The sequence below is a fragment of the Geospiza fortis genome, unplaced genomic scaffold, assembly GCF_000277835.1.
Source record: "Geospiza fortis unplaced genomic scaffold, GeoFor_1.0 scaffold194, whole genome shotgun sequence".
NCBI classification, from domain to species: Eukaryota; Metazoa; Chordata; class Aves; order Passeriformes; family Thraupidae; genus Geospiza; species Geospiza fortis.
This window is the reverse complement of record NW_005054322.1, coordinates 2827196-2851503: the sequence shown is the minus strand read 5'-3', so window position 1 is coordinate 2851503 and position 24308 is coordinate 2827196. Positions and strand designations below refer to the sequence as shown.

Genomic DNA, 24308 nt, shown 5'->3' with positions numbered 1-24308 from the left:
TGAACACTGAAAAGAAAAAGTGTTGGGGAGAGAGAGAGGAGAAAAATGTTCTGGGCACTTGGAAAGAATGCCTCTGTGTAAGCTTCCTGTCCATGGGTCATATTTGTACTTCAGTTCTGTGAAGCACTAATGACATTCTTGGTGTGACCCTTCTCTAGACAGGAAACTAAGTCAAGAGCAGAAACTGGTGGCTGGAGCCAAGATAAGGCCAGTGATTCTGTATGGTCCATAGCCACACAGTTTTCATCTCCTCCCTGTCTCTTTACACTCCTGCTAGATTTTAATGTGCAGTAAGGCAGAGATCATCAAATGGGTCTGAAATCTGACGTGATTCCCAGCACTGAAAAAGTTCCCCCGTTCTAAACACGTAAATATGTTTCTTCCTTTAGAGGAGCCTGTGGCTGCTGGGTTTGTAAAGTCCTGTTCTTTTGTCCATGTGAAGAAAATAGACTGGAATTCTGTGATTAAGGGGATGTGCTGCTAACCCACATGATCAGCAATCCCTCAGGCCCAGAGAAGGGGAATCAGCTCAGGTAAATTCTGCCTTTCTCACTTCATGCTGTGCAGAGCAGCAGCCTCTTCCTTGCAAACATCGGTAGCCCACAGTCAGACCTTTCTTTTTCCAGCTATGTCATTGCTGGCACAGGAAGTTTATTCTAAATTCCTTTTTGATTTTTAGCAAAAGGAATCACTTGAAAACTGGCAATGAAATTCTAAGGAGATTTTACCAGTTCCTCTTTCGTGCTGAGTTGAAGTCATTTGGAACTATGTTACGTGCATTATTACTTTGGTGCATCTTGTGACTCTCTCTCCCTCTTCATTCCCTCCAAATTGCTTCAGGACACCTTCTAACCTTTATACTGCATCACAAGCCTTCAGCAGAAGATCTTATGTTGCTGGAAGATGACTGGGTTTGGATCTTGGCCTTCCCTAAGCAGGATCTCCTGGCAAAAAAATGGGATTGGGAAAGAAATGGCTCCTTTTTCCATCACACAGAACCACCCTAGAAACGGAGGCCTAGGCAGAAAATTACTTGTAATGCATTGTTCTTTAGGAAATGTGTTTGGCCTCCCACGGTCCTTTTTTTACAATGTCATATAGATATCCTTTATAAAACCTAAACCTGGCATCTTCCTATCTGAAGATCAAGTCAATAAATCCAAGATTAAGAGTTTACAGGTCTAATAATGTGGTCGGGTCTTGCTGTCCCTTGCATAGGAGATGCCACGTGAATCTGTGAAACAGGGTTCTGCTGTGGTTCAGACTGTTATATTTGTAAAGCCTTTGCTACTTACATTAAAATTATTAGAAATAATAAAGGTTCTTGTAAAAATGGTATTTAGACTTCTACCTTGCTGGGTTTACTTAAAAAATAAATTTGGGCCAAAATGTCACAATGGGCAATATGGGAAGTAGTGCATCTTTTGAGGTTTCCTGTGGCTTTGTGTCACAAAAAAGTGTGTTGGAACTGTTAAGAGCTATAAAAGGGGAAATCTTAGATTTTTCTTTGAGAGAGAGAAGTTGTTTGTTAGAAAGCAGAAAGCTTTTAATCGTTCCCCCTAAGGGATTCTGTAGTCAAACTTAATTAAATGTCTTCTAAGATCTCAAATAAAAACCTTCTGTTTGGCAGTAGCAAACAGCACACACATGCCTGTGCACTTGTGCTGTTCTCACTATAGGAAATTAGTTTCGAAGAATGGGGCTTAGTTCTAGTGTTCAGATAAGGAAAGGGGAAAGTTTTGTTCTGAAGCTGAGTGTGAGAATAGGAGGCAGGAGGGTGTACCAGACCCTCTGGCAGTAGGTGAAGAGCACTTTTGTTTTTCTGTTTTCTGCTTCTGGCAGTTGAAGTAAACTAGCCAGATGCTTGTACTTGAATCCAATTATTTTCTTAAATCAGTTGTCACAAAACATTTTTTAACTAATGCCTAGATCTTTTGTTAAATTCACCAGCTTATTTAAATTATTCAATAGTCTTAACATAGCCCTGAGGCTACTGCTTCATGGCAGTTGTCACTTCTTACTATTCTGGAATGCACTGCAGTCCTAGTACATTCTAAAAATAATTGTTCAGATGGTGCTGTTTAAGTACATACTTATGTAGTGAGCCATTTTCACTGGACTTTCTGAAATTGGCTTTCTGTTGGATGGCTTTTAAATATCTTATTTTGTGGTGATTATCAAACTTGTTTATCTTGGTGCTTCTGTGGTTATTGAGTAAAGTGCTGAATTTATAACCTGGTATTTTTAGAGACCTGATAGTCACATGCCTGTGTTAAACTATGCAAGCACAGTAACACTTGTTAACTTTGAAGTTTAAAAAGAAATCAGTTTAATGTATCAAATTCAATCCTGTTATAATATGTGGAAATATGTATGTGATGAACTTAAAATTGAGTAGTTGCTACAGATATAGACATGAATTGTGTACTGAACAGAAGTAATTAGACATTAATAGCTGAAGATCTGTGGGTCTCAGAAATGAATTCTAACATCTGTGACTAGAGTTTTGTGCCAGCAGTGCTTTTAATTGAAAATACCTGTTTTTCAAATTTCTAGTCCATTTAAGGTCTGATATACTTTGTGCCTTAATAGGTATACTTACACTTGCCTCAGCCACAGTTTTTGGCAATTTTATTTTGTAGTAGGTAAATTTAGGACTGTCAAATACGTACGAGACAGGCACCAAGAACTGTTTGTTACTGTCTCAGTTCTTAAAATGGCTTTGCTCCTCCCCATCACAATTAGGAAACAAAACCACCAAAACAAAAGCAAAAACCAAACTAAAAAGCCTGTTGCGATTCTACAGTCGGTATTTTGATGTTTGTCTTATCAGCATAGCGTTAGCATGTTTGTCACGCTCTGAGTTTCACAGTTGGAATCCTGGGTTCTTGATACATCCTTAGAACAATAATTCATGCCTTTGTGTTACTAAATAATAAAGATACCTGAAACAATTTTCTTCTTGTTTATATTGTACTTGCCATAAGTGTATGTATCGAGTGACTCCTCTGACAAACTCCGGAATGTCAGGAAATGTGGAAAAACACTTTATGATTTCAGAGGTTTTCAATGCCTGGTACTAACAGAATTTCAAAAAACAGGCCTATTTTTCCTCTTTCTGTTTTCTTAAAGATTTCTTTTGAGCATTTGAGCTACCTAACTCACTTCATGTGATCCTTTAGGTCTTCTTGACCAGATACCAGCTCCTCCTAATTGTTTCATAGCCAGTTAATAAAATTCTGGCTTTTGACACTGTTTTGCCTGTCCCAGAAGAGCTGTCTTGTTTAACTTGAAAGTTTTGCTTTCTCCTTTTCACCATATGTCCACCCTTTGTGGCTTATGCTGCAGCTCTTTCTCTATTACAGGATGCTTTGAGGAAATACCCTGTAAAGATCAGGAAATTTGGGGGAAATTCTTGCTGATGTTGCTGCTTCAGCCAGAGCTAAACTTGTCGTTTGTGTGAGAGATGCTTTGTCAGTTTAGTGTCAGGAAGGGAGATGTATCAAAAAATGTTATTTTTGTAAGCAAGAAAATTATTTTGATTTTATTAACAAGAAAGTGGGACTAAAGAGCATAGCTTCTGGGGTGTTTGTATCCCCTTGCTTTACACTGAGGAGGTGGGTAACAAAATATGAACAATTTTATGTGATTTTCTGAAAGCCAGACTTGTTCCTTCAGCAATGGTGTTATTTAAGTTGGATTTCATTCTTCCAGTCCAGTTTGCAGGATGTGGGGATTTGAGCAAGTAACAGTGTCAAAAATATTTTTCAGATCTTTTTTTAATTGAGGAAAGTAGGCTTATACCTTGGTTTATCAAACATGAAAGCATCCCTGAGTCTTGAAAGAATGAATGTGATTTAGGGGTAAGTTTAGAAAAAGTGTTTTTAACTGACAGCTGGAAAAAGGCATTTCTGAAAGCAGTGGTGACTAATGGTTGAACCATTCCAGTTTTGTTTGTTGCATGGATTTGAGAAGAATTGGCGGCTGCACGGCTCCTAGGACAGGTCCGTAAGTTGATGTCAGCAACCTGAGGTGAGTTGGTGGGTTGTTGCAGGAATTGCTGTTTTGCTGTTTAACTTGGGTTGTCAGTTTAAAGACCATATTAAGCTTGTGATTCTTTTGCTGATGACAGTGGCACTTCCCTGATCACTTGCTAATTTTTTTAAAGAATATAAATTTACTGTTCTCCTGAACTGTTCTGTATTGTATTGTTTTGTTTCCTTGTTTGCTCTCACGTGAGTGGCTTTGCTTTCTCCCTGGTAGCAAGTGACATTTCTTGTTTTTTCCACGTACTGTACAGGAAAATGTGTGGGTTTTAGCCTCGTGTTAAAAAACAGTAACTGAAGAAATTATACCTTGCACAGATGGGTGTCACTTTCTTTGGGGGCAAGATAAAATATTATCTTGAGAGAGGGTTGTAGGAGGTTGCACCATTGAGGAGGCATGTAGCTTTTGGTGGTTTTCTTCTGGGTAACTACTTCAACAATTGTAACCATACCAGTATCTGACTTCCTCTTGCCAGATTCAGGTTAAGATATCACCTGTAATTCTGAACAAAATAACTTTTAAATAAATAACAACTTGTATGGTTATAAATGGATTTAATGAGATCATAATTGGCCTGCAAAGATAGAAATGTGATTTATATAGATTTTCCCAAACTATAACTTTGTCCTGACTTAAGCTGCAGTTTCATCATTGGATGGAATTACTTTAGAGCTCACATTAAAGCATCCTTATACATTTGGATGTTTCAGAGGAATTTCCACATACCTGCTGCTTGATGTGTTTAGAACTTTTCAGAGTAGTAAAATTTGCACTATTTTTAAAAATGGTTTCCTGGTCTCTGGTAGCACTTTGTATTAGATGAGAAAGCATGAAAAATTGATTTGCAAAATCTTTGTGTGCATATATAAACAATGGAGAAATGAAATCAGACGGAAGTGTATAAGAGTACATGAAGAACAGCTGACATCAGCACAGCTGCTATGTACAGATGGAATGTTCCTGGGTGACTTCAGGATTACAGTGAAATTGAAGCTTAGTTGGATACTGGAACAGCACAGGAACTGGATTTACAAGCAGCTACCTAATGTAGGAACTCTCCTTTAACAGGCACTAGACTTGACAGAAAATCACTTGAAGCAGCTAAGTCTTTTTTCCCCCCTATAAGTAATGATAGAAAAGTCTGGACTCATAGATTTATAGCTTGTGTGGTTAGGTTCTCTGGTGTATAATAGAGTATAAGTGCTGAATGGAAGCTTTATTATGCCTCGGGCGCTAGTTGTGTTTATCACCTAGTGGTGTCTGAAACCTGAGTTAATGCTGCAGCTTTTTTTAAGGGGAAGAAAGCAGGGACAAGTTAGAAGGGCTTCTGGACTTGTACATTTGTTCTTATGTAACTTTTTAAGACCTTTTATACTTTGGCAGCTGCAATACTTGCAGCTGCTTGAAATTAGGAACAAGTTAAAAAATTGATAAGAACATAGGAATAAGGATATTCAGAGAAAGAACTCACATTAGTTTCTTCCCTAATAAATTAAGAGTGGTGATAAAAATGAGAATATGCTATACATCAAAAGCAAGTATCTATTCCCTTGTATTAATGCTAAATTTTATAATACATTTTCAGCTATTCTTCCCTATGCTTGCATCTGTTCTGGAGATTTCTCCCATTTATCCCTTTTCAATGAGTACACTAGTCAGGTCTTTGATATTTCCTTTTTAACTAGCTTGGAACTGCTGGGTTTTTTAATAAAGCAGCTTGAGAACATCAAACAGTAATGCTACATTTGTTCAGAGAATAAAAACTTCTGTTCCCATGTCAGTCTTCACATCATTCTCCAAAAAGACATGCTACTTGGAAGACGTAACTGTATCTCTTGTGCTAGCAGTCAAACCAGTGCTTCCAGTGTGGCAGTACTGAAGCTACAGGGCACTTTGCTTGTCTCTCCAGGCACCATTAACACCCAAATTCCTGCTTGTAGTTGAACTCAAGTTACTGTTTCAGATTAATTTTCTGCCTCCTTCAAAGACTTTTTAATAACTGTAATTTTGATGACAGTGTAATACTGATACAAAAGGCTGTCTGTGCTCCTTGCTCATTCTATACAAATTTGCCAGTTCAGCATTTTTCTCCAGGCTTTAGCACCACATATGAATGGATGAGATAAATCTCAGATCTTCACTTGCCATTGCTCTTAAGCAGTGAATGGTTTGTATTGCCACATTTTGTCTGAACTGCCATCTGTTTTCTGTCCCTCCTTAAGCGTCTGCTGTTTCAAAATCTGGCCTGCTTTTTTGAATCTGTGTACATTTTTCCTAAAGAAATTCTCCTTTCTGCTGTTCTGTAAATATCAAAGTATATGCAAGATGTTATGGCTTGACTAGCTGTTCCTATTTGGTTCTTAGTACAGAATGCAGAATTAGATTGGAGATGTTTGAGAACCACGTTGTGTAATCCTTTGGTTTAGTGAATAGTCTCATCAGTTTGATTGACCTGTGACATTCACTTATTCTCAGGTTGCTACTTTATGGAACTTTGTTTTTTATGTGGACTTCACTGGAATAAATCATGTAGTGACTGGCTTTCTGTGAGGCAGATATTCTTGTTGCCTGAAGGAATTTTTTTTCTGCACTACCTAAAAGAAAATACAATAGAACTGCTAAAGCCTTGTATTTATTCCCCCTTCTTTGCTCCTGTGTTTGCTCATTAACTTCTAACACAATTAAGAGGTTTATTTACTTGGCGAACTCCATCCACCATTTGGAGAATCTGTACAGGTTAGATAAGCCTGGAGAATTAATTGCTTTCAATATGATCCATTATTTAATTTATAAAGTACATTAATATCAATAAAGCCTCACCCTGTATCAAAATATAGGAATTTACCTTTCAACCTAAAATTACAGTGACTGTAATATGATATAAATGCAGTTTCCACCTACTCCCTCAAACGTGAGCTTCAGCTTAGTCTGTATAAAATTCAGGATGTAATTATTTTCTCCTTTTTCTCTCTATGCCAAGAAGGAGACTTTGTTTATTACATGAGACCATTGGATGGTGTTTCAGTACAAACATTACTAATTTGTTTTATAAGGCAAGGGATTTTATTTACACCCCAAATGAATGTCAATTCCTCATTTGCACCTAAAGTTAAAGCTTGTTCCTTCAAAATTCTGTCTTAAACATTGTCTGTCATACAAGAATTTTGCTATGCCAGAAATCTCCCTAAGGTAGAGTTTTGGGACCTGTGGTATAAAGTATGGTGTAATATGTGATACAATATCTCTTCTTAACATGACACAAAAATAATTCAGAGACTGGGGACTGTACCCTGTTGGGGTTTTTTCCTCCCAGTTTGAGGTGTTTTAGAAAGGAATAATTTGTCCCTGTGAATGGTGTGAAGCTTTGTTAGTGAAGACCACCATTTTTTAATAAGCCCTCTGCCCTTGTTGCCTAGATGCTGTCTTACTTAGCACACTGACCTTATTTTTTTTTTGTCTATGTTTGTAGTAGTGTCTTCTTCATCTAAAGACAGTAGAAAGATTTTTTGTTAAATATTTGAATGTTTATATGTAGTTTTTTTACTGTGCTGTTAGTGACAGCTTCACCTGTGAATTTGTTAGCCTTTTGCTAAATGAAAACATTCTTACAGATATGGGAACTAGGTATATATTTCTAGTGGTTTTTAAATAAACATTGTGCTCTTGTATATGGAAGTGGTCAATTAAATACAGATATATTATTAAAGAACTGCTTCATGGCACTAAGCATTTGTACTGTACATTTAAAATGAAAGCTAAACCCCGAAGAAGCTCAAACTAAAGCAGCTAACATGACTGCCTGCAAAAAAACACACTAAGATAATGAGTTCTCTGAGTATTCTGGGAGAAGCAATTCCAGTGGTTATTAGGAGGTTGGGTTAAAGATGCAGATGATTACTTTTAAAGTGAGGTCACTTAGTGAGAGAGGATATTGTTTTCTTCAGCTCCAAACCCGTTACTTTTGGAATCTTTTTAAGTGCTTAGTAAATTTAAAAAATGAATTTGTGTCAACTCCCAGCTCCTGCAGCTTGTAAGAGTAACTTGGAGTGCTGGATCTATTTTGTCTGTGGAAATGGGGTTATATGTCTGTATATAAACAGATCCATAGCTATGTCTATTTCTACAGCTAGAGCAAGTTGGTGTGGAATACAATTTTTGTAAACAGCTTTGGGAATTTAGAATTTCTATTTCTTCCATTTGATTTTAAAGACTATCAAACCCAGCCTCTAATAATTAAGTACTAAGGGCTTTAAAATAACTTTCCCCCAGCTTTTCAAAGCAGTGTTATTATACTGCAATTATCTAGTTTTTGATGATTCAGCACTAATGTATAATCAAAGGGGTTTTTCCCCACAAGGAGCAGTGATCACCCTCTGCAGCAGTGGTGTCACTCTGTCACTACATGGGGCTGTCAAAGCTTTTTTTGCCATCTTTTGTTACTCCTGTGTGATGATTTTTTGACTTAACCTGAATGCTCTTGACCAGTAAGGGCGATAAGGTTTAAATGCTGAGCACAGACTGATTAACAAGGCATTAAGTCAGTTAATTCTTTCATTTTTAAATAAAGTATTAATATGGTTTTGGTGGTCACTGATGTGCATTACAAGTTAAAGAGATAGCTTATGTAAGCAGTGTGGATTTCTAAACTATTTGAAGTTTTTGGTGGTTTTAGTCCTCAGTCTTAAACTGTGGAGTTCACAGAAATTAGGTTGCTGAATTTGCTTGCTCATAGTTGCTGTTGACATATTGAAAGACAGGTCTATTACTAACTTGTTTAAAGAGGAAGGTTTTAAATCAGTTTGTAAGCCTTGCTCTGTAAATGTGGTTTAGAAGGGATTTTCCTGTTTTATAAAACAACATTAGATTTACTAGGGAAGAAGTGGCTTTGCCATGCCTGTAGCTTAGTACCTGAGTACTAGTTCAGTGAAACTTGAAATAAAGTTGGCTAGGGCTTGAGGAAGGTGGGAGTCATGTCCTCTAGATGGTACTGAAATAACATGACCTACAACCTAATTTTTCCATGCTTTCTAAACTTCAGATGTGGTGGACTTCAAGTATTTCTCAGTTACAACCATAATGGTGTATAAGATTAAGACCAAAAGTACCACTGGAGGGGAAAATAAATTTAAATCCTTATCCTTTAGAAGTAGTTTCAAATGCTGAAGAGCACGAACTAAAGATTTCTGTTTTGAGAAGGTGCGTTCTAGTCCGAGGCCATCTGTAAAAAGATTTTTCATAAAAAGATCTCACATTCATCTAAGAATTCAAGGGGATTCATTAATACCACTCTTAATTTCATGGAATTGTAGAATGTTCCAAGTAGGAAGTGACCCACAAGGATCATTGAGTGCTATGTGGGGAAGACATAAGAATTCTGTATGGCTTTAACAGAGGACCTGTTACTGCAGGGCAGCCTCCTTGAGAGGTGGCTGCTGAATTTTCATGGAAATGTTCTGGTGCTCATGGATAGACAGACACTATCCAACACTGTTACCAACTTGTGACATCTTAACCTCTTAGGACTCATTTTGGTTTATGCTGTTGTGAGTTGATGTACCCTTGAAGAACATGCTGGATAGTTGCCTGTTGTATGCCTTGCAAATTATGGGATACCTTCTGACTCTAAACATGTGCTTAATTAACATTGCTGTTGCTTGGAAGGATGGCAGTGCACAGGGCAGTGTTTTTCCCTCAAATGCTCTGTTGAACAGTCCTGCTGGGTCTGTTCTAACATCTCACCTGGAGATCTGGGGCATATTAACAGGTTTTGGATTATACTAAACCTATTTGTTACAGCGTGTTAGAATAGATGTTGTGGTTGGGGCATGTGTAGGGAGAAGATACAGACTTCAGGAGAGGCTAAGAGTTCCTGGGAACTCTTAACAATTGTGTAAGACTTTGTACAATAAACACAAGTACTCCAGGTTTATCTTGGCACCCTCTCCAGCTGTGTATCTTTTGTGTGAAAGGCCATTAGTCATGTTTCTGGATGCCAGAATAAGATAGAGAAGTTTATTGCTTGCAGATGGTGCTTCACATGCAGAAATAAATGATTTCTGCTCCTGCAGTTACATGACAATGTTACACAGCTTGGTTGTAACTTTGAATTGTGCTAACACACATCTGAGGCTGGAGTTCTTGGGTTTGACCAGTCCTTTTCCTAAAGCTTATTTTGATGTTATGTAGACCAACTAAAAGTTCTTAACAGGTTAGTTGTTACAACAAAGGAATCACAATTTGCTGAATAAATCTACTGCTGTCTTGCTGATGGCCTTTTAAAGTAGGATTGAAAGTGTAAGTCAGTATAGGAAATGGCCTCTGAGCCATAAAGATTTTTTCCTTTCATCATATGTATACTTTGGACCAAGTACCATACTCATGATTTTACATGAGAGGAGAGTCTGCACACAGAGTAATTAAAATAATGTTGAAGTAACCAACTCTTGGTGGTCAGACATTTCCTCTGTAATCTGAGTGCTGAAATCTCAGCAGTTTGACAATTTTAAAGTTTGTGTTTCTCTGATATCATCATCACAGAAATTGATAACATTCTCTTTTTTCAGTAATATTTCCCTCTGAGGATTTTAGGCCGTGCATAACTACTGCATCTATCTAAAGATAATTTCATGAAAGGCCTCTTCTCATGCCTTCATGTTATCATGGTGATACTCAAGTTTCAGCATAATTGGATGTGTCAGGACTTAGCATTAATTTTGGTCCGACTTGTTATTTTGATAATGGCATTAAACTCATACAAATTTGATGCTATCACATTCAAATTCTAAAGGTGTCCTAGTCTATCAGTATGTGAGTAGTTCTCCATTGACACTGATGGTGGGAGGTTTGTTTCCATTCTCTTTTACTGTTATATTGAAATGTAATGTAGGTTTATGATAGGATTTAAAAACCCATGACTTTTAATCTGAGTAAGCGTATATAATGTTCTTAAAAGCTTCTGTTTGTCTTGTATCACATCCTTCTGACTCTCCCTGGAAAAAGATTCAAACATTCAAAGAAGTAGTCTCTAGAATATCTTACATTTTAACCTGGAGACAGAACTGATGTATAGTCCATTATCCACAGAGACTTTAGGTCTGTTTGATGCCAGGTAATGCCATTATATACATCTTACATGTGTATTGTTTTATAAAAGTATTTAACCTGAAGAAGCTGTTACTCTGCTTTGAATGTGGTTTTGTTAATGAGCATTGCTTGTTAGGTAGACATTGTAGTGCTGGAGAGGTAGGGAGTTATCCTTTCTCTTCAGCCTTACTCTTTCTACTTCTGATTCTTGCTGATAGCCAGAATTTTATAGAGCATTGCCCTGGAAGTTTTTTCCTTTTTGAAAGGGTAGTAATAGTCTTCTGTTTTGGCAGCCCACTTCCACTTGGTGGGTAGGACATTGTTCTTGTCACTTCTTCCTCCCTCTGCCCCAGCTGTTTTATTGTTGACTTTGCAAGCAAACTGAAACTTCCTCTCTCATGTTTAATATAGAAAGGAGATTCTCTGTCCTAGGATCTTCCCGAACTATGTTAAGAGGTCGATGTTTTTGCAAAAGCAGCTTAAATCTGTTATCCTCTTGTGTGAGGTTTCTTGCACTTATGTCTGTGTTGAGCTTTAGGCTGCAAACAGTGATGCCACAGCTTCCCTGGTAATAGTACAGGTGGGAAATTAATAATCATGAGGGAATGATCAAACTGAAAAATAAAGCAGTTAGTTAGGAATGTCTGGTATAACCTAAGCATATGGCTGTGTGGGTGGCCATAGACTTTTTGGAGCTTCATGTTTAGAAAACCTGCCTAACTAATATTTGGATGATTCTCTAGCTAGTAGAGCATTCAGTTCCAGACACTTGGTAATCAGAATTTTTGTAGTCATGCCCACTGCTCCAAATTCCTGTCATTCATCTGTCTATTTTAATGTGTCTCTTGTGGAGTAGTTGTAAAATTACCCACTGTTTTGACCTCACAAATGGGAATATGTGAGCTCCTCCTGCTGCTGTTCAGCTGGTGTATGGCTGCTTAGACCATTGAAGTGGGACGATGCTTCTGCATGGAAGAATGGGGCATGTAAAACTATATGCTGACTAGCTATATGTTTGACCTTTCCAGAGCAGTGACAGACAGTGTTTCAGCTCACCACTGCAGTGTTGAGAGTGTTTTGTTTATTCAGTCAGATTTTCAGAGCCCCTCACTGAAGTTCAGCCTGTACAAATTTGCTCTCATACGAAAGCCTGTTTTGCTCGCCCTTAGTGGGCTTGCCCCGCCATACTTCCTCCCTCAGCTTAGCTGGCCAAGCTCATTGCTCCCTCAGAATGTGAATTTCTGTAGAATGTTTTGCACAAGGCAGTGAGCCATTTAACAGTGAGACTTGGGAAACAGTGTGTTAAAAGTTATCAGTAATAGTAGCTTGTCTGCTAGGTTGTACATTATGTCATTGAGATCAAATAGTTTGGAAGTAGTGAGGTTTTGATTCAAATAAAAGATGTGCTTTTCAGAGAAAATGGAAAGGAAGAAGGATCTGAAAGAGCTATCACCCCATGTACTGGTGAAGGAGAGCACAGGCTTACTGTAGGGAGGCAGTGGTAAGGGAGAGCTTTTTACTCCTAACATAAAAACCCAGCCCTGCTTCCTCTTTATCTGTTCCTCTTCCATTTTCTAATTAATTCTTTTTCTTCTGACTAACTCTCTTTTTCTATACATGAACAGATTTGCATTTTGCAGCTGCTGTAACCACTAGGTAAGAAGTGATGAGTTCTCTCACCTTCTAAGCATAAAATGGTGTTTCATGAATTCCCAACAATGTTTGCAGTTCTAGTTCTGCCTTGCTGAGCTGCCATCTAATTAAAACTTCAGCTTTCTTCTTATCTCCTATACAACCCAAACCTCCCATATTTTTTAACCTCTTTACAGTTCAAATTTCTTAAATATTAGCGGTGAATGAGTTTTTGTCATCCAGTGATTTGGATAATATAAGTTTTAAAAAACCTGTTCAGTATTAGGTGTGTAATTTAAGTTTTAAAAAACCTGTTCAGTATTAGTTAGGTGTGTAATTCTGTGAATTGTGAACTAAAAGAGTTGAAAGTCATTTATTTGCTGATAGACAGTGCTGTGCAAATACTGTATGGTAGATCATTCAGTTGCTTAGCAATAACATTAACAGTCATGAGTGTTTATAAAGCAAATATAATACGATATGGTCAACAAGGTATGTGGTGCTTTTTGTATTACTTAAGTGTCCTGATAACTGTTGGAAAACGTTTATTAGGATTACACATGAGCCAGCACCTGACACTCAAGAGCAACAACTTGAATGAGTAAATCTGATAAATTATATGCCTGTTTCTTTAATCTAAACCCCCACAACTTGAAACAAGTGGTGAACATGATGGTTTTCCAAATACACTAGCTTTGAACTTTGAAATGTTATTTTCATGGCTTTGATAAATACTCTTGTAATGTCTTTGGATGTTCAGGCTGGAAATACTAAGGGTGATAGGTTATGTGATTAAAAGGCTTGTCTCCGTGTGCACAGCAAAGCCCTGAGGCACAGCAGCGGGTGGGGGAACTCGGTAACCTCGTCAGAGAAATGAGCCCCCTGACCTGGCTCCTGCCAGGGCTGTCACTGGAGATTATCAGCCCTTGGGCACCTAGGTGGCAGACACTTGAGTTAACAGAGGCCAGTCTGCAGACTGGAAGGGAGTAGATGCAGGTAAGAACATTTTGGAATTGTACCCAGCTCAGAAAGGGACAAAGCTGGGGAAAGGAGAGATCGGTGACTTTGTGGGTAATGAATCATGGGTAAAATAGAGGAGCAAAGGGAGCTGCTTGTGTGTAAGCAGGTGGCTGCTCAGGATGTTTGTGAGGCCATGCCCTGGCCTCATCAGTGCAGTCTCATTAAACTCTAATTGTTTGATTGTCTAAGGGGCTCAATACTGTGTGTGCCTATAGGGGGTCTCAGTGCCAGCAGCTCGAGTCTGACCATGGGTCACAAGGGCCCACATGGTGGGGGCAGGTGAGGGGGTGTGCGTGGGGTGCGATGACTAAGGACAATGAAGCAGGAGAGGGAGCCGGAGAGGAGACTTGGGAGTGGCCATCAAGTCCAGAAGAAGACCTGTGTGCATCTGTATGATACAGCTGCAGGAGCTGGGAGCCCACGCCAAGTGCTGCAGAGACTCTGGGGTGTGGCTGAGACCCCCGTGAATGTGCATATTTGTGCATGAAGTAACGGGAGGCTCTGGGGGCCAGCTGCTGGCTGGAGAGGGCCCAAGGTCACATCCCAGAGGGCTCTGTAATGAGTGTCTGCATGCTTGTGAGGGGGTCTCAGTGCCAGCACCTGGAGTGGGCCAGGGGGGCTGGTGTGCCCTGTGCTGCTAGCTGGGCAGACCCTGGCTGCTGGGCAAACTGTGAGCGAGCCCAAGGGCAGTTACAGGGCCGGGTATTCTCTGAGTGCATGTGCACGTGTGTGTGCTGTCTCCTAATGGACTTTCACCCCAGCAGCGGGAAGAGGATGTTGGTGCTGGCTCTGTTTACACAAGTGCTGAGTTTGCAGTGACCTGTGTTGCCAGACGTGTGTGTGCTGTGCACGTGTTTTGTGTGTGCCTGTGGGGAGCTGTGCTCAGCCTCACTACCAGGCCTTGGGGTGGGGAGCTGGGGCTGTGGCGCCTCTCTTGGGCTGCTGGATTCGGCAGCTGCTACTCAAGGGCTGTGGGTCTCTTGTCTTGGAAAAATCTCTCCTTATCAAAACTCAAAATCATCATCTGAGATAACTGGAATCTCCTGAAGTAAATTTTCAAATGTACTGTGCTGGTGAAACACATAAGAGAAACTGTAGTATAATGGGAAATAATTTCAATGTAAAGACTCTCAGATGTTGGGCCTTAGAGAAAGTCAGAAGTCTGAGCGTACACCATTTATAACTAATTTAGAACATATATACAATTTAGAATATAAAATTTGGTTTAAAATACAGCTATTAAGTGTGTCATATGGTGTTGGGTAGCATTGTTCCCCTGCTAGATCTCTACTTTTCAGACTGTTAATGAAATCCTTTTGGTAGTACATTGTCATTTATTTATCACTGTTGCACTTTGTTTTGAGACAGTTTAGGCAAATTCAGATCTGACCTTGAAACCTTTTCTATGGGTCCTAGATCTGACCTTGAAGCCTTTTCTATGCATGTGTACCCTAAAGCAAAATCCGTACAAGCAGCACATATTTAAGTGTCTCCCTTTTCTAGGATAGTTCTCCATTTTGATTTAGCAGAGGTTGCAAATCGTATTAAGTCTACAATAAGTTTCTCTGGAATGATTTAAGAAACTTCATCTGAAGGAAAGCCATCATTCATAAAACCTTCTAGATACTTAAGCTGTTACTTAGTAATATTGTCTAAACTTATGTAAGTTGACAAGCTTTTAAAAAATACTTTGGTGAATTCTCTCAGCCACCTGTTTGGCTGGAGGAAATGCTATCAGTAAAAAAAAAAAACCAAACAACTCAACAAACTTGATACAGAAAACCAGGAAAAGTGAAAAGCTCCTTGAAGCAATCATGAGAATAAATGTTTGATGCTCTTGTGCTCTGTGAAGCTTCAGATACTGTGCTGCAAGGCTCTTTCAAAATGTCACGGGTGCTGTGTAAATAGGTTGGTAGTATATTCAGCCATATTCTTGTACCCTGATACACCTGTCCCCTTTTTATTTATTTTGTTCTTAAAATGAGCTCAGACCTCTGAAAAAGCTCACATTAGACATTTGGCGTCATTCTAATGTCTCATCTATTTTAAAGCAACTGATGTAGGGGGAAAATGAGGAATGGTTTGCTTCATACAAAGTACATACTGGTAAAAAATCAGCATGGCTTGTGCTGTTTGGGGAATGGTATGTAGCCCAGTGGCTGAAGGCTGATGTAACACAGTAGAAAAGAGAGTTAAAGGTTTCTGATATCTTAATGTGGAGTAAGTTAATGCAATATATAAAAGCTGAGGGGGTTACTGAATCTGGAAAGAATGAGTTCATTCAAAATATGTAGGTTGGAATGCCTGCATCATAAAAATGGAAGGAAGAGTCCTCTGGTGAACTTAAAATAAAAGAATTTAGATGAGTTTTTGAAAACTAGAAGTGCCTTATCTTTATCTGTTTGTTTGGCTTTTTTACTTACTAATTTCAGCAGAGGAATATTTTGGAAAGAACATGTTATGCAAACCAAGTTTCTAAGGAGTCTGTAGGCAAAACAGAGTTCAAGACCTGATATGCAAAATGATTCATGTTCTACTGCAATTAATTATTGGGGGTATGTGTATTGTCAATTTTCTAGTGTAAAGGATTATATTTATCCTTGAACAGATCCTTGTGTGAGAATTTAGAAAGACTGGCACTCAGCCTTGTGTGACACCATTGTATTGGAAACAAGATTTTGCAGTTCAGATGACCTGTGATGTTCTGGCTCTGGCTGTTAAATATGGGTCAGATCTTTGAGAGCTGTGGGAAGGTCTGAGTTCTGGACAACAGTGAACTGATGAAATACTTGTGGTACCTGATTTTGGTTTTTGTTTGTTTGCTGAGGATTATAATGGGCACATATTCTTTCAGCCTTTGTGCATTCTTCCATTATGGGTCCACAGTGCTTTTGTTTCGTTTCCTGGCTCACTTAGCAGGTGACTTCCTGAGAAGTCACTGGCAACTGAATACTGTGGCTCTGTTATAGGATTAAAACTTTGTTTCAGAAGTCATTAGCTTCATCCTCTTTGACCACTAAGTACTGAAATAAATGTTTTCCATATTATGTTCTGTGAGCTTCTACAAGATACAGCTTGACTTCTAACGTGTGTTAGTATTTAATCATAATTAAAAAAGGGTAGGTCACTTACCTGAATACTTAGATAAGGACTTTTTTCTTGTCTATGTAGTGTCTGCTTTCTGATTAGTCACTTTAAAATGCAAAACACTGGGGTATGGGAACAAATGTCTGCAGTGATTCTGGATTCAGTTTCATGATAATATTTTCCCTTCTACTGGTTAACATAGTTGCATGTCTATTCCTGCCTTCACTGATCTTATAAAGCTGTTGGTTCTTTCCTATTCTTGTTTGCCAAAAAGTCTTAGGCTAAATTAGTTGATGAAAATGGCTCTATTTTGCTGATGCTGAGTCAGAAGTGTTTATTTAAAGATGATGAATTTAGTAATCATCAAACCATGTTTAAATCATCAGGAATGCTAATTATAGATCATCCAACCTATATTTCTGAAATCCTTAATGACTTGAAGTCCAAATCCTCCTTTCTTAAGTTAATAATAAATGCATTGGTTTCAGTTGGAAATAGGTGACTGTAGTTCACAAAAGATAAAACTAGTAATTATGAAGATGAAAACATAGAACTTCTTTCCCATGACATGGAGGGGAGAGAAGCTGAAGTTCTCTTTTTCCATGTCATTTAGGGTAAGAAAGGAATAAAAATATTTTGAGATTTTTCAAGCTATATATATTTTTGTGTGTGTGTGTTTATGATGCTTTCCTATGTTGTGGTATATTTTGAATATTTAGTCTGCCTGACTGGTAAGTTTTTTTCTTAATTTTTGTGGCTTTTGTTAGCATTTTGATTAATATTACTAATTACTAATCTTTGAGGATCATACTGTTGATTATGGCTAGTTTGGGAGTCAATCCAAGGAAGAAAACTAAGTCTTCCCTTAAGCCTTTATGATTTATTTAGCACTTTATTCCAGTAGGTATTTATAGTGGTAGTATGCTTTAATAGGTAGGGGAACATTTCATGGAAAGCTAATTCTGGGACAAAGCTATTTTAGAAAAGAATGAAAAAGCTGTCTTCTGTGCACAGACAAGGGGATGGTTACTGACGTAAAGTTTGAGTCTAAATTGTTATCATATAATTTTTGTCCATTAGATGTGATGAGGGAATATTCAGATTGTTGTGCCTGTCCTTTTTTCAATCTGGAAATTCCATTTTCTTAGGGATTGTGAAATGTAATTGCATTGCAATGGTTCTGCAGGCTGTTGTGAAGCAGCGCTGTTTTACTGAATGTAGATGTCCCTTACATTTTCAGGGACCAAAATACCATTGTTTCTAGTTTTGCCTTTAAAATGGATGGAAATCTGGGTACTTCGTAGTAAGAATCTGTGATGAAAAGAAAGAATATGAAATATTTTAATATCTGACTAATTTAGATGAAGGATCTGTCCATGATTGTGCCTTATTTGCTTTCAGAAACTGATGACCGGTTCTACGGAAAAGTTTTGTTCAGATAAAATTGGCTGAAAAATGATTCAGTGCAGCTTCCTAATAGGGCATCATTTGAACTTAGTGGACCCTTACATGTTATGCTAACTGGTGTTAAATAAAATTAATCCAGAGCAGGCAGGTACAATTACTCTTACTGAAGTTACTGTTAGAGTGTCTGAATTCAAGGTGTTTATGAGTGTTATTTAATCAAATTTTAAATAGAAATAGTAAGTCTATTCTAGGCTCTACTGGTATAAAACAAGGCATTCAATAGTCTTCATTTTCCAAAGTGGAACTTTAAAAAAAAAAAAACAAAACTAAAAAAACATGTTTTACTGTAGATGAGATGACAAGATGAGTATGTTTTAGGGGCTGGGAGAATTATTGCTGCTATGACTTTATTTTTTCAGTATATGACAGTGGCTTCAAGAGAAATGGTACAGAATGCATGTGAGATCAAGTAATGCTAAGTTTTCAAAATTTATAATTCTGACAAATATGGGAAATTCTATGCTGTTAATGAAGGCAGATTTAATACGGCAGTATTGCTGATGAAAGGCAGACTTAATTGCCATGGATAACATCCCATGCTTCGTTAAAACTCTCCTTTCTGCACTAGCCTACTCCTTCAAGTTTAGTGTTATGTGGATGCATATAAAGGTAAGACTGCCTTAAGATGCTTCAGGTTTCTGAAAGCTTTGGGGAAGAAATGACTGCGACGCCCCTGAAAAGAATGTTTTATCAGAGGTTTTCTTTAAATTCTACCCAAGATTCAGAGATCAAATATACACGTGTTTTCTGATACCAAGTGTGAGCTTCTCATTTAGTGTTGGGAAGAAAATAAGATTTTTATCTTGATGATGGGAAAAACCCAAGTCCCAGCATCTATTATCTAATTCTCTTCAGTGAGTTCCTGTTGTGTCAAATTAACCATGGTTTGTTACTTTTTTTTTTTTTTCTGTGACCTGAATCTCTCAAAACTTTGTGACAGCAGGGGATTGTCACCTCATTAAACTTTTGTATGGCTTTGGAGCCAGGACAGTCAGTGTTTGAGAACAAATGAGTCTGAGCATCAGAAGAATGTTTTGTGCCTGTGTCGAGTCCCAGTTCATAACTGCCAAGTTTAGGCAACTGCTTATCTTTGGGCTATTCTTAACCTCAGCAAACATGTATTGCAAACATTTCCAGCATGTCTAACCTTGCTGTTAGAGCTCAGTCTAGAGTATGACTTCTGGAAAAAAAAAAAAAGGAAAATTCCATCATAACTTTGCGACCATCAAGTTTTTGGAACATTTTAACTATTGGAAGCTATAGTATAGAAAAGTGTGTTTAGTATTGGCAGTGAGTGCAGAAAAAAAAGTAATTGGTCTTAAGAGACTTCAAAACCACTTAATATTGTACTTATGTAACACAGATGTTTTGAGAATAATGTTAAATGGGATGATGTAAGACTAAGATGCATCTCCAGTTCACTTACAGTCTTCATGTAACCTACTTGCTTTTTTTTCTCTTGTAGTAATAGCAATGTTGATTTCTACATCTGTAATGTTTCTGTCCTGCTTTTCTGCAGTATTTTGCTTTTGACTTGTGATTGTATGGAGCTGTGCCCACTGCATTACTAATTAAATATATATCTTTGAACTTTAACAAACTACTAATAGTGATTTAATTCAGGCAGCATTCATCTAAACACTTGGACTGAAACAGTTGTTCAGAGTGATAAATTAGAAAGCAGTCCCAAGCTACACAGGTGATGAGCTTTGTGAAGGTGGTCATTCAAGTATTACAGAACAGCACCAAAGCATATAAAACTTGTGCAGATTCATAGGCGTGTTTTTAACTTAAGACTAAAGTAGCTAATGCTTGCCTTTGTATCAAGGGTTTTTTGTGATATTATGTATATGTACGTATTGCAGATGTGGCGTTTTTAAAATGAATTCTACTTGGCATGAATGTTTTGGATCAGTCTCTGGGGTTATTTTTTAGATAGAATCTCTCTTGTCAGTTTGGATACGGCCTTCTTTCAATGCTGTCTGCAGCCTGGATCATGATATCATACCTAATTACAACATAACTGTTTGTGACCGCTGTTTTTAAATATGTAATTGAATCTAATTAGCACAATCTGCTAATACAGTTACTGTGTTGAATTCTTGAGGTTTTGGGGTGCTTCGGAGCTAGGACCTAGTCCTATTTACATTTGCAAGGCAGAGAGCAGGGCTTCATCTGGGACAGTACTACAAAACCTGTTGCCTTCTGTGTGGTGTATTTGGTGGTGTTTTCACTGTCATTTCACCCTTTGATACCCCTCCTGCCCTAGTTCAAATGCAATTTGGGCATTTATGAAAAGGTTTCATGTACTGAGTTTCTTGCTATCTTTGGCGGTTGCCTTGATCACCTTTGCCAGTAGAAGTCTGAGGGCATGAGACCTTCCTCCTTAAAAACATCTGTGAGGGAGGAGAGTTATACTTTTTATTTTTCAGGCTAGTGTAGTCTGTTACCTTAAACTGTCAAAAGAAAATAAATATGAGATACTAAAGGTTACTGCTTGTGGAGAGCTGAGAGTCTGGTTTGCTCTCCAACCAGGACTGCAGAAACGAAATAGCTGAAGTAATTTTTCAAACATAGCTTAATATAAGGTATGTTCTGATGAGTTGCCTGCTGTACTTTTGTAACTGTACTTTTTGTGAGCCATAAAGTTTTTCCTGGTTCTCATATCCTAGAGCTGTAATATTTTGGAAATTGATTACTGGTTCTTTGGATACTCTATTCTTTTCCTTTCTGCTGTTCCAGAAGATAATTTGTGCTGTTTTAGTTGAGAGTGGGGGGATCACAAATGTGTGGCTTTCGCTGGTCTGAATTGCAAGGTCCAGATGAGGTTTGCACCATTTCTGTTCACTGCTCTTCAGCATTCCTAAAGCTGAGTCTTTTGGATGGCACCTTCCAGCTTGTGGTGGTCTGTCAGGGTAGTGGTGCTCATGAGCTTTGGGCTCTGTCTGTTCTTGTACCATTGCTTCAGAAAGCAGCCTCATGTAATTTTGAAGCTCACCTTCATTTAAACAGGAGGTTGAACTAGATGGAAGCCAAAGGACCCTTCCAGTCTAATTGGTTTTTTTCTGTTATTTTATGGTTGGTAACACCTGTATTATACTTAAGTGGTTTTGAAGTCTTACATTTTACCTACTTGTTTTCAGTGTTTTTTTCATTTTATTGGACTTACTGTGTTATTATTTGTTCCCATATGTTGAAGGCAGAAACTTTCAATTCTCTGACTTGTAAAACCTATAGCAAGAGACACTTGGTCAAATAAGAATTGCCCATCAGTATTTTTCCCTGTGCATCCTGGCAAAGGTCCATTTTCAGAGATTTTTCTCATAAAGAAAACTCAGTGTCTGCTTCACTTTTTTGTGACTTAAAGAGTTAAAAGAACTTGATTCAAGAAAGCTAAGATGATTCAGTGAAATAATTGAATAAAACATTGCTTTGATAATGTAAAAGTATACATTTGGGTTTGATCAGATAACTTGTGGAGTCTACGTGCTGTATTGAAACTCCTGTAGTAGACAAAACTCCAGGTTGGCACAGTAACAAAAGATTCAGACTCTTGTATCAAATCCTGTTATGACAGTTGATTAAATACTAAATTTGGAAGAGTAGGTTGCATAAAGTATCTGTTTTTCATTGAGTTCACAATATTGCAGGCACATCTTTTTCTTTGACATACTATGTTCTAGTGCAGGTGTAGGTAAGTCAGTGAGGGAGAAGGTGAAGTGGAGGAATGCAAAAAAAAAAAATCAAGGCTTGATCCCTTTCTTTTGTGATTACCTTTGCTGTTTCTTAGTCACTTGAGTTTCTGAACATATGGATCTTCATGTGACTTGGAGTGATTGTTTGAGGTGAATCCAGATTTTTTTGAATGTTGTTTTGTCTTACAAGCTTTCACGCTGCTGGGCTAAGAAAACTAACAATAGTTTCCATTAATGCTTGACCTGGCAATGTGTATGTTCTGCCTGTTCAGAGGGAAGGCCAGTGTTACTAACAAAACAGTGCTGACATCACTTTTATACTAGTGATGCTTTTGGCAGTTGAAGAACAAGTCTGTGCCATGTTGGCTGATGCTCTGTTAAAACAAACAAACAGTAAAAAAACAAGGAAGGAAAAAACCAAACAACAATACCTTCAAGTGTTTTGTGTGTTCATAAAAAGGAAAAACACTAGGCTGCATGTTCACCAACACTGAAAATGGTTGCACAGGGGAGTACACTCTCTTTAAGCTTCACATTTTTCATAAAGAAATGCTAAAAAAACCCAATAAAACCCGATTTTTAAATGTATTCAAGAAGTAAAAAGTCTTGAAAATGAAGACTCTAAAATCTGTGTTCTGAAATAAAGCCTCACTTGTGTGCGCTGTGTACATACCCACACTTGTGTGTATTTTCTTAAGCTAGGTTCAGCAAGGGCTTGTTTCTTGTGGTATCCCTGGGAACAGTGGCAGGATTTGAGTGCACAGCATCTCACTGATTTAGTATTTGCTCGCAGGTAACCACCAACTACCAAAGTTGGACTGGGTTGGAGGTGAGAGTGCAATGACCCTTTGGCAGCTTCTGCTAAAACAACTCTTTGGATTGTTTTTATTTCCTGTCATATGCTGTAAGGCTTGCCCAAAGGATAAGAGTCCATTCTTAATAAAGCTGCAATGCTGTGGGCATGCATTTTTTGTGGACTGGCTAATGACCTCCTAGCAATAGAAAGGACTAAATTTAGGGGAGTTTTCAGGGAAACAGAAGAGGGAGTCTGGTAATCCAATTGATAAAAGGGTTGCTTCAGTCTGAGGAATGACAATGGCTTCACAGTGGGGGAAAAGAGAAGGTTTCTTAAATATAATGTCAATTCAGTGTTTGGAAAGGAAAACAAAAAACCAGGTCTCTTATACATTAGGCCACCATAAATTGAAATTGTCATTTTTCCCCTTTCTCATGAAGTGTGGATTTTCTGGTGTGACACCAGTGTCTTGCTACCCTTGCCTGTGGCTTTTTTGCTGATGAGAGGACTGAGGGGAGGGGACTGTGTTACTTTAGCTTGATTTGAATTGGCAAGCATGGTATACTGCAGCCTGTCTGCTGTGGTGTTCTGCAGGTTACTCTCCAAGAAAAACATGGTGTGCTCAGTCTGATTCAGATCACTGTCTCTTTTTGCCTCCATTCACTAGCAGGCTCCAGCAATCAAAGCTGTGCTGGCTCCCTGTATGTGCAGCACCAGGGAGATTTTTCTGGGCTTTTCCTGCGTGCACACAGCCTTAAATATCTGGTTAGAGGGAAAAACCAACAGAGGTTTTGGCTTCAAGGTCTTTTTAGACCTGAAAGTGTAGTGAGTGACTGGTGGATGCCCTAGGGAAGAGGCTGGTAATGGTAGTAGGGCTGGTATAGCGTCCTGGAGGCACCTCCTTCTCAGGACAGTCAGAGAGATGAGTTGCTGGTGGGAACATGTCTCAGTCTAAAGGCTCCCTCTCTCAGAATTTTGGTAGGACTCTGTCCCTGTGAGCTTTCCCTTGGCACTCTCTCTGTGCAGTGGGACTGTAGTAACAGCAGGGGATGTATAAGCGGCATGTGGCCCAGGCCTAGGGTGATGCACAGTAGGTGGGAATAGATGTGCCCAGCAAGCTGTGGTTTCCCATATCCGGCTGTGCTCCACCGACATCCACAAAACTGCCTTTCGCTGTCAGTCGGGTTTTGTCTGCTCTGATGCGCTTATTTATATACCCAGTCTCTGTGTAAAGCCGAGATATTCCTGTGCCAGCACGCTTAGCCGTTATCGCTGTGGGTGAAGGCCAGATAGCTGAGTCGTTGTGCCTCCGTTCTCAGGCTGTTTTCCGGGAGATAAAGCCGTTTTCTGTAGGGAGGAAGGAGGGGGAGCCTGGACTGCTGCGTGCAGTTCTGTGTGCGTGTCTCACGGTATGTGTGTAGTTATTTATCTGCAGCAGGTGCGCGGTGGCGCCGAGCGCGGCTCGGGGCCCGCACGGGGAG

At 38.7% G+C, this 24308-nt stretch overlaps 1 protein-coding gene across 3 annotated transcripts in view; it reads left to right on the top strand.

Moving 5' to 3' along the window:
• TSC22D1 (TSC22 domain family member 1) overlaps positions 1–24308 on the top strand; it is an 89433-nt gene that overhangs the window by 36622 nt on the left and 28503 nt on the right. For 2 of the 3 annotated variants that reach the window (XR_004081694.1, XR_004081695.1), the window contains one exon: positions 841–2954. The exons of the other annotated variant lie outside the window; for it this stretch is intronic. The gene's annotated coding sequence lies outside the window, so the exon portion shown is untranslated. Of the gene's footprint in view, positions 1–840; positions 2955–24308 lie in introns of those variants that run through there. 3 annotated transcript variants of the gene reach the window in all.